Here is a 13011-nt window from a genome sequence, read left to right on the forward strand (position 1 = left end):
ATATAATAAAGATATTTTTCTAAAATAAATTTAGAAGAGAGAATAGTGATTTCATTTTAGAAGAAAAATAAATTTATGAAAAATTGACACATCACTTCAATTAATTAGGAAAAAATACAATTTTAGTATATTAAGTAGAAGTATATTATTATTATTATTATTATTATTATTATTATTATTATTATTATTATTATTATTATTATTATTATTAAAAATATTTTCGATTAATAATTGATAAGTAGTTTAATAATGTATTAAATATAGATTTTATATAATTATAATAAAGATATTTTCCTAAATTAGTATAATTATGCATTATTCATTAAATGCATTCATTTTGGAGGAAAAATGAATTCATGAGAAATTCATACCTCACTCTCATTAGTTGAGAAAAAACCTAATTTTAATATATTAAGTAGATTATATAAATAGAAATACTTGCTAATTATATATAAAAGAGGAGATATATAATTATATATAATATGATTGCTATATATGTAACAGATATAAATTGTTATAATTATAGAGACTTACTATAATTATATTAAATTTAATTATGAATGTAAATAAATAAAAGTGATAATAATTAATATTATTTTTTTCTTTTCTATATTTAATATTTACCGTAAATATAAAAAATATTGAGAAAAAAAGTAGATACTGACTTTATTTTATTTTATTTTACGTCATGGATTTCTTTACTAAAATTAATGAAAGAAAAAAAAATCTTTGTTTATATATCAATCTCAATCACAATAAATAAGATGAATTGATTGAGCAACTAACAAATTTAACGGGTAAATGTTATTTTCCATTTATGAAAGAAAGGAGGTAATATACATGCGTATATTAATATAGAAAGAATATATACTCACAACTTTAAAATCTTCAAGAATATTCGATTGTATTATCCTTCAAACCAAAAAATTCATCCTTTATTTTCATTAAATATTTATATTAATTCAATTAGATGAGTGTTTTAATTAAAGAAAAGATTATTATTATTATTATTATTATTATTATTATTATTATTATTATTATTATTATTATTATTATTATTATTATTATTATTATTATTATTGAATAATAACGATAATTATCGTTATTAATATTAAATTGGTTATATATATATTGTTACTTCTACAATCGTGCAATAATATTTCCTTTTATTTGTTAACTAATTAAACTTAGTTATTTATATTAAATATATTTAATGATTACTAAAAATTAATCATATAATTATCATTATTAATAACCAATTTATATTTTCCTAAAATATTATTTTCTATCTTATTATTATTATTATTATTATTATTATTATTATTATTATTATTATTATTATTATAATTATAGGTTACCATTAAGATAATAACTTGTCACTAATAAAATTTTAGGATAATGAATAAAAAATAGAATTATATCAATATAATTAAAATAGTTAAAAATATTTCTGATTGATAATTAGGTTAATAATGCATTAATTATTGATTTTATATAATTATAGTAGAGATATTTTTCTAAATTAGTATAATTATGAATTATTCATTAAATATTAAGTATAATATTGTTATATAATTATAATTAAGATAATTTTCTGAAATAAATTTAAAAGAGATTAGTATAATTATAATAAAGAGATTATCTTAAATTAGTATAATTATGTATCATTGATTAAATATTAATTATAATACAATTATATCAATTAAAGATAATTTTTAAAAATAAATTTGAAAGAGAAAAATAGTGCAATCATTTTGGAGGGAAAATGGATTCACGAGAAAATGACACCTCACCATCATAAGTTGGGAAAAAAATTCAGTTTTAGTATATTAAATAGATAGATTGGTATAAATTATAATAAATTATATAACATTTAAAAAGAAAATAAAATGAATAAGAAGAAAATAAAAATAAATAGAATAGATAGAAGACTACAATAAAATAAATTGAATGTGAGAGTTTTTTTTTTGGGTACATTTCATATCACATCCGTTTCAATAATAATAATAAATAAAAATACGTCAACTTGATATCTAAGAAAAAATGATGAGATAAAATCATAATACAGTTCTAAAGTAAAAGTTTAAATTAGAACATAATAATATCGTTACACAATACATATTGAAAGTAATTTCACACTACAATATACTACAAACAGGTAAATGACTTAAATTTAAATACGAAACATTTTTTATTTATGCATACATGATAACACCATGGTCTATAAATACTTCATAGATAACATATCTTATATAGTTCCGAATGATGAGCACGAAAGTTGGAGAGTGTGGTAGTTTGTGTCCACGATAGTTGCCTTCTTGCAACGATGCCTCATAGGAAGAAAAAGAATTGTTGTAAAAGCTATCAAATGAAAGATTTATTGGTAAACGAATGATATTCTTTTCTAGTATACATGGTCTTTTATAGTGGTAAAATGAAGATGGAAGGAATTAAATTTTATATTTTTATATTAGGAATAGAATTTGATATTTATTCTAATAAAGTTATTATTATTATCAATATAAATGGGTTAACAACTTGCCACTAATAAAATATATGTTCTCAAATTTAGATTCATGTACCACAGAAAAACACTATATATAGACTTTAGTAAAACAAAAATAAATATGTAAATTACCTATTATTAAGGTAATTTTTTAATAATGCATTAAATTTTGATTTGATACAATTATAATGAAGATATGTTTCTAAATTAGTATAATTATATATTATTCATTAAATATTAATTACAATATAATTATATTAAAGATATTTTTTATAAAATAATTTAGAAAAATTATTTAATATACGTGAATAGGGTAACAAAGATTTTTTATTATTATTATTACTATTATTGATATTATTATTATCATTAAAATTATTAAAAGTATTTTTAATTGATAATTGATAAGTAGTTTAATAGTGCATTAAATATTGATTTGATATAATTATAATGAAGATATGTTGCTAAATTAGTATAATTATATATTATTAATTTAGTATTAATTATAATATAATTACAATAAAATAATTTAGAATAAAAAAAAGTTTATTCGTTTTGGAGGGAAAACGGAGGCATAAGAGATCGACACGTCACCTTTAGTAGCTGGGGGAAAACCCAGTTTTAGTATATTAAGTAGATAGTAGATATGCTTGAAGAAATATTAGTATCTATAAAATTTCAAAGAAATAAGGAAAAAGAAAATCCCAAAGAAGAAAAATTTCAAAATATAATCAACATAACAGATTTAAAAGTAAAACCACCACTAAAATTATGAATATTGAAGAAAAATTAGAAGAAGTTACAATGCTTTTTAAACAATTAAAAATGGCTCAAGAAAATAATATTATGGAACAGGGATTTCAGATAGAAGAAGATTTAGTAAATTCTGAAAATATAGAAAATGAAGAACACATCCTAGATTATTCAAGTGACGAAGAACCAGCAATTCCAATACAAGTAAAAAATGAAGCTGAAACATCTAGGGATAATCAATCTCAATTTAAATGGGAAACAGGTTTTGATAATTATGCTTTTAAAAAAGGATTTATAAATAAAGATTCAAAATATACAAAAACACCATCAAAATACGTTCCTAAAATTCAGGAAATGGAAGGAGAAAGAATGCTCGATTTAGACTGTAAAAAGAATGAAAAAGAAATTTTCGAAAACTGGTTGAATTCCTTCTTATTAGAAGCCTTTACTAATCCAAAACTTAACGAATTATCTGGAAGAGATATTTGGAATTACATAGGGTTTCATACTAAAGGAGCTATAAGAGATTATATGACATCAATAGAAAACCAAATAATAGAAGAATTAGCAACAAAAACAACAGCTTATGATAAGATATTATATATAATGATGATTCTATATAAAGAATTTTTTGGAAAAAATATTATAGATCATAAACAAGAAGTCTATAATAAAGAATATCAAGAAGCAAAAAATCATTTAGCTAACATTCAGATATATGATCTATGTAATGTGGAGTCTTATATATGTGAATATAGAATACATTATTACAAATTAAAAGAAGAAGATAAAAATCATTATCTTAGTATGTATATAACAAAACTTCCATATCCTGCTAATGAATTTATTATGGGAAGATTTATAAGAGAAATAAATAGAGGAACAATTGAAAATAATTTTGGCGGAGCAACCTCTGCAATAAGAGAGGAAATAAAAGAACGTTGTATGCAAGAAGCAACTCAAAAAAGATTTGCAAATATAATTAGAATTTGCTGTCAGGATAATGAAGAGATACCTCAAAAATATGGTCTTAATAAAAATTTTCAAAGAAAAAGAAAATATCAATTTAGAAAAAGAAAATATTATCCAAACTGGAGAAAAAAGAGGTATTTTAGAAAAAGAAATAACAATAAAAACAAAAGACAAAAAAGTGATTATTGTCCAAATAAAAAAGAAAATTGTAAGTGTTGGTATTGCCAAGAAGAAGGTCACTATGCAAATGAATGTCCGAAAAAGAAGGATAAAAAGGATCTTACTAAACAAATAGAAATTGCTAAGTCCTGTTTTATGGAACCATTAGAAGAATCTGATGATAACTTAGACTATATTTTTGAATATGTCTCGGAAACAGACTCAGAGACTGAGTAATAATGCTACATTTATTACTATAAAAATAACAGAAAAGTTTATAAATGCTTTCATAGATTCTGGAGCAACGCAATGCTTTGCTAGTTCAAACATAAAACTTGATTGGAAAAAATTAAAAAAACCATTAAGAGTTAGAATAGCTGACAAATCAATACATAAAATTAACCAAAAAGCAGAGATGGTTGAAATTTTTATTCAAAATTATAGGTTCATTGTTCCATCTATATATATGTTAGACTCTGGAATGGATTTTATCATAGGAAATAATTTTTTAAAACTATATCATCCATTCATTCAAGAATTAACATATATAGTTTTAAAAGCACCACACGATTCTTCAATAAATCAAAAATCAAAACGTATAAAAATACCAACTACCACTATAGATAAGATCTTAAAATTTAAAATATTTTCTATATTAGAGACATGTTATTTAAATCTATACTTTCAGATAAATATCCCAAAAAATAGTCTTGAAATAAAGATAGAAGAACTTTTGGATGAAATTTGTGCTGAAGATCCTTTAGATGTTAAAAATACAAATAACGAATTAGTAAGTATTAAATTAAAAGATCCTACAAAAGAGATAAATGTTCCAAATAAAATTCCTTATTCCGCAAGAGATAGAGAAGAGTTTTCATTAGAATGTAGAGATCTTTTGGAAAAAGGAATTATAAGATTAAGTAAAAGTCCTCATGCGGCTCCAGCCTTTTATGTCGAAAATAATAATGAAATTAAAAGGGGAAAACGAAGAATGGTTATTAACTATAAGAAGATGAATGAAGCAACTATTGGTGATGCTCATAAACTTCCAAGAAAAGATTCTATTTTAGAAAAAATCAAAGGAGCAACTTGGTTTTCATCTCTTGATGCAAAATCAGGATATTGGCAGCTTCGTTTAGACGAAGAAACAAAGAAATTAACTGCTTTTACTTGCCCAACAAAAGAATCAACAAGTGTGTTACTCTATGAATGGAATGTATTACCATTCGGATTAAAACAAGCCCCAGGTATTTACCAAAGATTTATGGAAGAAAATCTAAAAGAGTTAAATGAATTTGTTTTAGTGTATATTGATGATATACTAATTTTTACAAAACAGGATAGAGAAGATCATCTTCAAAAATTATTAATAGTTTTAGAAAGATGTAAAGAAAAAAGATTAGTTCTTAGCAAAAAGAAAGCAAGAATAGCAAAACAAGAAATAGAGTTTCTTGGATTAATTCTATCTACTCAAGGAAAGCTAAAACTTCAACCAAATGTCCTAGAAAAGGTAAATTTATTTCCTAATAAAATAGAAGATAGAAAACAATTACAAAGATTTTTAGGATGTATAAATTATATTTCAGATCAAGGATTTTTAAAGAATATAACAGAATACACTAAAAGCTTATTTCCAAAAATAAGTACTAAAAAAGAATGGAAATGGGATGAAAAAGATAGTATGCAAATTCAAAGGATTAAAGAATTATGTGAAAAACTTCCAGAACTTTATATTCCAGAAGAAAATGACTACTTAATAGTAGAAACAGATGCTTCAGACATAACCTGGTCAGGATGTCTAAAAGCTAAGAAAGCTATAAAAAGTTTGGAACAAGGAAAAGAATCACTAGATTCTAAAGATTCCCCAAAGGAATTACTTTGCAGGTATATTTCAGGAACTTTTACTCCAACAGAACAGAGATATACCACTCATGAAAAGGAAACTCTAGCAGCAATTAAATCTCTTAAGAAATGGAAAATTGATTTACTACCAAGAGAATTTACATTAAGGACAGATTCAAGCTACCTAACAGGTTTCATACGATATAATTTAAAAGTTGATTATAATCATGGACGATTGGTAAGATGGCAACTATTTTTGTTACAATATCCAATAAAAATTGAATATATTAAGGGTGACAAAAATGTTATTGCAGATACATTAACAAGAGAATGGAGTTCGTCTACAACGCATTAGATCAAGAAATTCAGAAATACGAACAAGAACTCGAAAAATGCAAGCATTGTCAGCAAATAAGGACACAGATCCAATCCCTCAAGAAGGCCATCGAAGCAATGAAATCAACACAACAACCACAACCATCAGAGCTCAGCCAGCTAAGCGTGGTGGACAAATCAGGTGAAGAAAAAATTCCAGAAAATAAAACAATTGCTGAAATTATCAAAAAATCCACCCAAGATAAAAAATATTATGTAATTTATAATGGCCCCATGAAAGGAGTTTATGATGCCTGGGAAAAAGCAGCACCATTTACACATCAATCAAGGATAATTCATAAAGGAGGGTTTTTAACACTGGAAGAAGCAAAGGAATCTTTCAGGGAATATGAAGCTCTTCATCCAGAGCAAACCCTAAAAAGAGCAGATAAAGCTCCAATTCAAACCCAGAGAACAGGGATAATAAGAAACATTCTTACAAGGGCTGAAATCAAAGAAAAGAAAAGGGTCTGTAGATCAAATCTCAGGGAAACCCTTAATATAGTCCTAAACTGGACTGAAGAAAAAAGAGCAATTTTGGGATATTATCCTATTGCCAAAGAACAGCTAACAAAGCTGGTTATATTTCCAGATGCATCCCCATCGGACACCTATCAGTTTTTCCAGTATGGATTAATTGATACAATTTTAATTTTTAATGATCTAAAAATTATTAGTGAGTTTCCTGCAGGATTCGTTGATGCAGTGAAGAGATTTAAAAATATGATTGACAACGTAAATCCAAGGGATATATCCCTAAAATTTACGAACAGTCAACCTATTTTTAATGAAGAAGAAGAATGCTTGGTTCCAGCACACCAAGTAATATTCATGTCTGTCTTCCCAGGAAATTTTCAACCAATTGATCAAGTTCAAGATTTAACAATCTACAGTCATGAAGGAAGGCTAGCCAGCACACTAGCAAGGGTCTTCGAAAGAACTCAAAAGATAACAAGGGAATCTCACACAAGAATTAATTATAAAAGCAGAAATACTTTGCTTGTGTCTAGTAAAAGGAATGAAATTGAAGAAAGAGAGATGAGACTCTTAGTGAAATTTGAATCAGCATTCTACAACTTATCTGGACTCTTAGAAAAGCTCCCTGAAGGGATAAAAAGGAATCTCTGCTATTTGATAAAAGACAGAGAAGACCACAAGTGCCAGCTATGCGTCTCAGAGTTATCTGAAGAAAGCAATAATAAAACGGAATCAACCCACATGATAAAGGAAGAAGACAACGCATCTGAAGGTCACATAATGAAAGAGGAAGACAGCACATCTGAAGCATCTCTCAACATTATTGCATAATGACGTAAGCGCTTAGGTCATAGAGCACCAACAATGTAGCTGGTGCAAGATAATAAACAATGACGTAAGCAATGACGTCATAAGAAGGGTAAGGATGGGAATTGTCCATCAGACCCAACCATTATAAATAGGTTGCTTAGACAATTGTAGAAGGCATCAGAAAATAGAAAGCAGGAGGTAAAGAGTACTCAAATGCTAGGAGAGCAAGGAGGAAGCTACCGAGGCGATTCTATGATCTGAAGAAGAATTTCCATTAGGGAAAATAGTTCTAAACTCCCCTCTGGAGTTAGTATTTACAATCTCCCCTCTGGAGATAAAAACACCTTATGTAAAATATATTAAATAAAAGAAGTTTTTCTCCAGAAAGGTATGTATTCATTCTAGTCTTTCAATTATGAATTATTTAGAAAGTTTAGAATTAATAGAAGAATCTGATTATTATAGATTAACTGCTTTATTAGATAATGAAAAACAGGCTGTTTTAAAAACAGAATTAAATCTCAAATCAAACGAAAATTTTAATAAACAAAACCTTTTAAAAGAAGTTTTTAATAGAAAAAATATAATATACTATGGAAAAATTCAACTTGAAGCCCCTATAAAGATAAAATCCGCCAATGGAGAACTTGAAATAGCTTTGATAAATGATGAAGAATTAAGTAAACAGATTGAGAAAATTAAGGATCAACAAAAAAGATCTAAAATTGGATGGATTCATATTAGTACTATACAAGTCTTAATCAAATCTACATATATGAAAGGAATTAATTCACCAATAAGCTTAGCAATCTGTGACAAAAGAATTACTGATGACCCAATAGATCAAATAATTGGAATTGTTCATGGAAACTTGGCAAACGTAAATGTTAAATTTAATGCCCATCTGGGATATGCTATACCTTTATCAACTGAAAATCTTGGAAGATCTATAAGTCTGGCTTATAAATTTCACAGAAAGAATCTAATGGAACAAGATGATGAACCATTTTCAATTACATATGCAATAAATTATGCTTTAACAAATAGCCATCATAGTATAATATTTAAAAACAGAGAAAGAATTTATGTCGATGAATTATTTCAGAAAATTGTAAAAACAGAAATACCAAAATATAAAGCTATTGAAAACCCAGTTCTATTATTAAAAGAACCGTCAGGAAAATTAGTTTCATCGAATTTTCAAATTAGAGAATCTAAAATTAATAGTCCTTTAAGTCTATCTAAGTTGAAGATTAAAGAAGAAAATTCTGAAATCAAAGAATTAACAAAAAAGGTCGAAAAATTAAATGAAACTCTAAACACTAAATTATGACAATAAATAAAGAAGAAATATATGTAACTTATCAAGACAAGAAACAAGAGCTCTTTGAAAGAGAAAATCGTTTGAATTATTTACAGTTTTCTGAAATAAATCAAAGAGCATTTGAAGCTCTAAAAATAATCTATGACAAGTTAAAAAGAGAAGTTGAAGAGCTAGAAAAATTAATAGAATCTCTAGAAAATAGTAATGAATCAATGATAGAGTTTGCAGAAATTTTAAAATAAATAATGAAGCATAAAAAGATTGAAAAACCAGAAAATAAAATAAAAAGAAAAAGGGTAGAAAAATTAAAAAGTAAAATAAAAGAGTATAAAAAGGAATTAAATAACCTTCAGATCGAAATTGATGACCTTATAATAAAAAGGATAGAAATAAGAATAAATATAAACAAGTTGGAATTAAACTTAAAAAATTTATAAATGCCTGGAAAACCATATTATGACTTAAAAGAATTAAAGCTGTTGAAAGAAAAAATGGAAAATGAAGTTGAAAAATTAAGAAGGTATTTAGAAACAACAGAAAGTGTAGAAATAAAAGAAGTTTTTGAGGATTTAAGAAATTATATCAAAGAAAAAGACAAACAGATAAAAGATTTTATATACAATAATCCATGCAAAAAAGAATATTATAAACTAAAACAAGATTGAAAACTATAAAAAAAAAAAAATGGTATCATATAGTAAAAAAGATTGCAAAATTGGTATCAGAGCCAAGTTAACGATTAAGGGTAACACTTTCTCTTTAAGCAACACTTTTAGTGATACACTTTTAAACCAAATAAAAACAAAAATCTGTAAATCTGTACCAAAGTGCATCTGTACACTAGATGGACCCTTCATTTTATTAATAAGTAAAATGCAAGATATTTATTTATTTATTTAATTAAAATAATCATATTAATAAATCATTTCAACCTTAAAATTATGCTAATATTTTATTTTGATTTTCATTTTAAACATATCTTAAATGATTCTATATAAATCAAATAAATTAGATTCAATTTATACTGTTTTAATGTGAATAGATTCTATTCACACATATATGATGTATATTAGTAATAAATTAAATTTAGTTAATTCGATTTGATACTAATACAACATATACATGCTAATTGATTCGATTTATTACTGAACAGTACTTATATAATACATCAAATTAACTTGATTCGATTTACTATTTGTACATATTATTGACATTTACTATTTGTAATTTGAGAAATAATTAAAGTTCTAGTTATATATTATATAAATATAGTTGATTATTTTATATTGTATAACTATATGTTATTTCTGAAATTTGAAGAAATTTAAATTTTAAATTTTAACTTTGCCACCTTAAAAAGTTATACTTTATATTATTTTTTTTAACATCAAAATTCTGGTAATGATTCTTTAGTTACTAATGAGTCAAATGATGATTTTTAATGAATTTTTAAAAATTATTTATTATTCCATTTTAAATTCATAAATTTATAAAAATGTATATTTTCTAAAATTTAAACTACAATACAAAAGTTTGATTTCTATTCTTATTCGTTTTAAGTTTTTTATATTTTATTTAAATTTAAATGGGAACATTTTTTATTAATATTTATATTTTAAAAATAATAAATATTAATAATATGTACAAGTAGTAAATCAAATTAAACTAATTTAATTTGATTTACTACTGATACAACATTTGATTTACATTAAAAAAATATAAATCAAATCTACATAGATATACAAACAAAATATGTATATAAATTATTTTGTTTTAGGAGATTTGTGTAATATTGGAGATTATTTAATTTGTTTATATTATTTATCTATTTAATTATGTTAATTATTCATAAAAAAAGGTAATCATCAATTACTTATTATATATAGATATATGTATTTAATATTTTATAATTTTTTATTATATTAATATAAATAAATTTGATCATACATAAAAAATTAATCACCAATTACTTATTATAATTTTTTATAGTATATATAATAAAGGGTAAGTTACCAAATAAATCAATTGAGAACCAAAATTACAGTATTATAATTTTTGAATATTGCATATGTAATTTTTACAAATCTATAAAAATCGTGAAAGAGGTTTTGCAAATTTTAAATACACGTAAACTGTTACACTTTTTTAGTGATTTATGTAAAATTTTATACTACTCAAAATTACTCTTAAATAAAAAATTGATTAAAAAGAATAAATTTAAATAATTATTTTATATTATTTTATTTTAAATATTTAAATAAATTTTAATATTCTTTATAATTTTAATATTATTTTCATGTTAATTTTTTATTTAATTTAGTCTTTCTAATAGGATTAATTAAATCACAATACAAAGTCAAAAAAATTCTATAAAAAAAAACAATTAAAAAAATGATATGAATAAAAATAATAAAAATTCTATAAAAAATAATAACATGCATGAAGAAGTACTAAAAAAAATATTATAAAAAGGAAAGACGACAGAATTCATGATGTGAATAATAAAGGATGAGATTAGTTGATAGAAAATAAATTCTCTTAATTATAGGGGTGAGTACGGGTCGGTTTGGTTTGGGTTATGGTAAAATTAGAATCGAACAGATCAAAATGTAATTGGTTCGATTTGGTTTGGATTTGTATTTTTTTGTACATGTACCCGAACCAAACCAAACCGATTAAGAACAGATTTGTTCGGTTCGGGTAATTGGGTACCCGATGACTTTGAAATTTATAAAAAAAAAAATCAAATTTTTATCCTAAAAATTTAACAAGTACAATAAACATGTAACATCAATAGAAATAATCCAAACATGTAAACACTAAATACATTAAAAACTAAATTCATTAAAATCCAAACATATTAATAATGAATAATTATTGTCTAATGTATGAAAAAGCCATATATATTTTTTTAATTTTTTATTTAATTAATATATGATCAGGTTTCGCATCCCAAAATCGATACCCAAACTAATCACTAACAAAAACCATCGATTTAGTTTGGGTTGGACCCGATTATCCGTTGGTTTCAGAACCAATTTAATTGGTTCGGTTCGGATTTGGACGGATAATCGGGTATCCGCTATCCGTGCTCACCCCTACTTAATTAGTGGTCTAAGTAACGGGAAAGACAAAAAAAAAAAAAGAAAAAAGAAAGATACTATAGATACTGTCCATATGGCAGAAATTGAGGAGATGGGTAGATTGGTAACTCACACGAGTCATCTTTAGGCGTTGACATATAACTTAATATTCCGAAAACAATAATACCCTTCTCTGAATTCATCTTTTGTTTTTTCAATTTACTTATAATTGAAACTAGGGAACTGTGGTTAAACTCAGTGTGAAACTGTGGTTACATCACACGTTATTGTTTTATTAGGGAACAAAACCGAACAATAGTAAGCTGATTTTGTTTGATGTTACTTAAAACAATGCATTCTTCTCTCCAAAGAGTTCTTTGGCTATCTACTCTGCCCTACTAATGGTAAAGATTTTCACTTACTTTTTGTCCTATTTTCTATTTGTTTTTATTTGGTGATTTTGAGTTAGAATGAAATTGTGATATGTATGTTAAAATATTGATCTTGACAGCACAGAAATTTTGTTAAATTTAAAAGAGTCAATTAACCTTGACGGTTCAGAAACTCTTTTTTTATTCACTAAATGTTGACCACATCTATTATTTAATATAAATTTTAATGATTATAAAAGTTAAAATATTATATTCTAAACAAATATAGTGACATACATGAATATCTTCCAAAAATATATTTGATTTTTCAACTTTAAAAGA

This window comes from Arachis ipaensis, chromosome B4 (assembly GCF_059453495.1).
Source record: "Arachis ipaensis isolate K30076 ecotype BB chromosome B4, ASM5945349v1, whole genome shotgun sequence".
NCBI classification, from domain to species: Eukaryota; Viridiplantae; Streptophyta; class Magnoliopsida; order Fabales; family Fabaceae; genus Arachis; species Arachis ipaensis.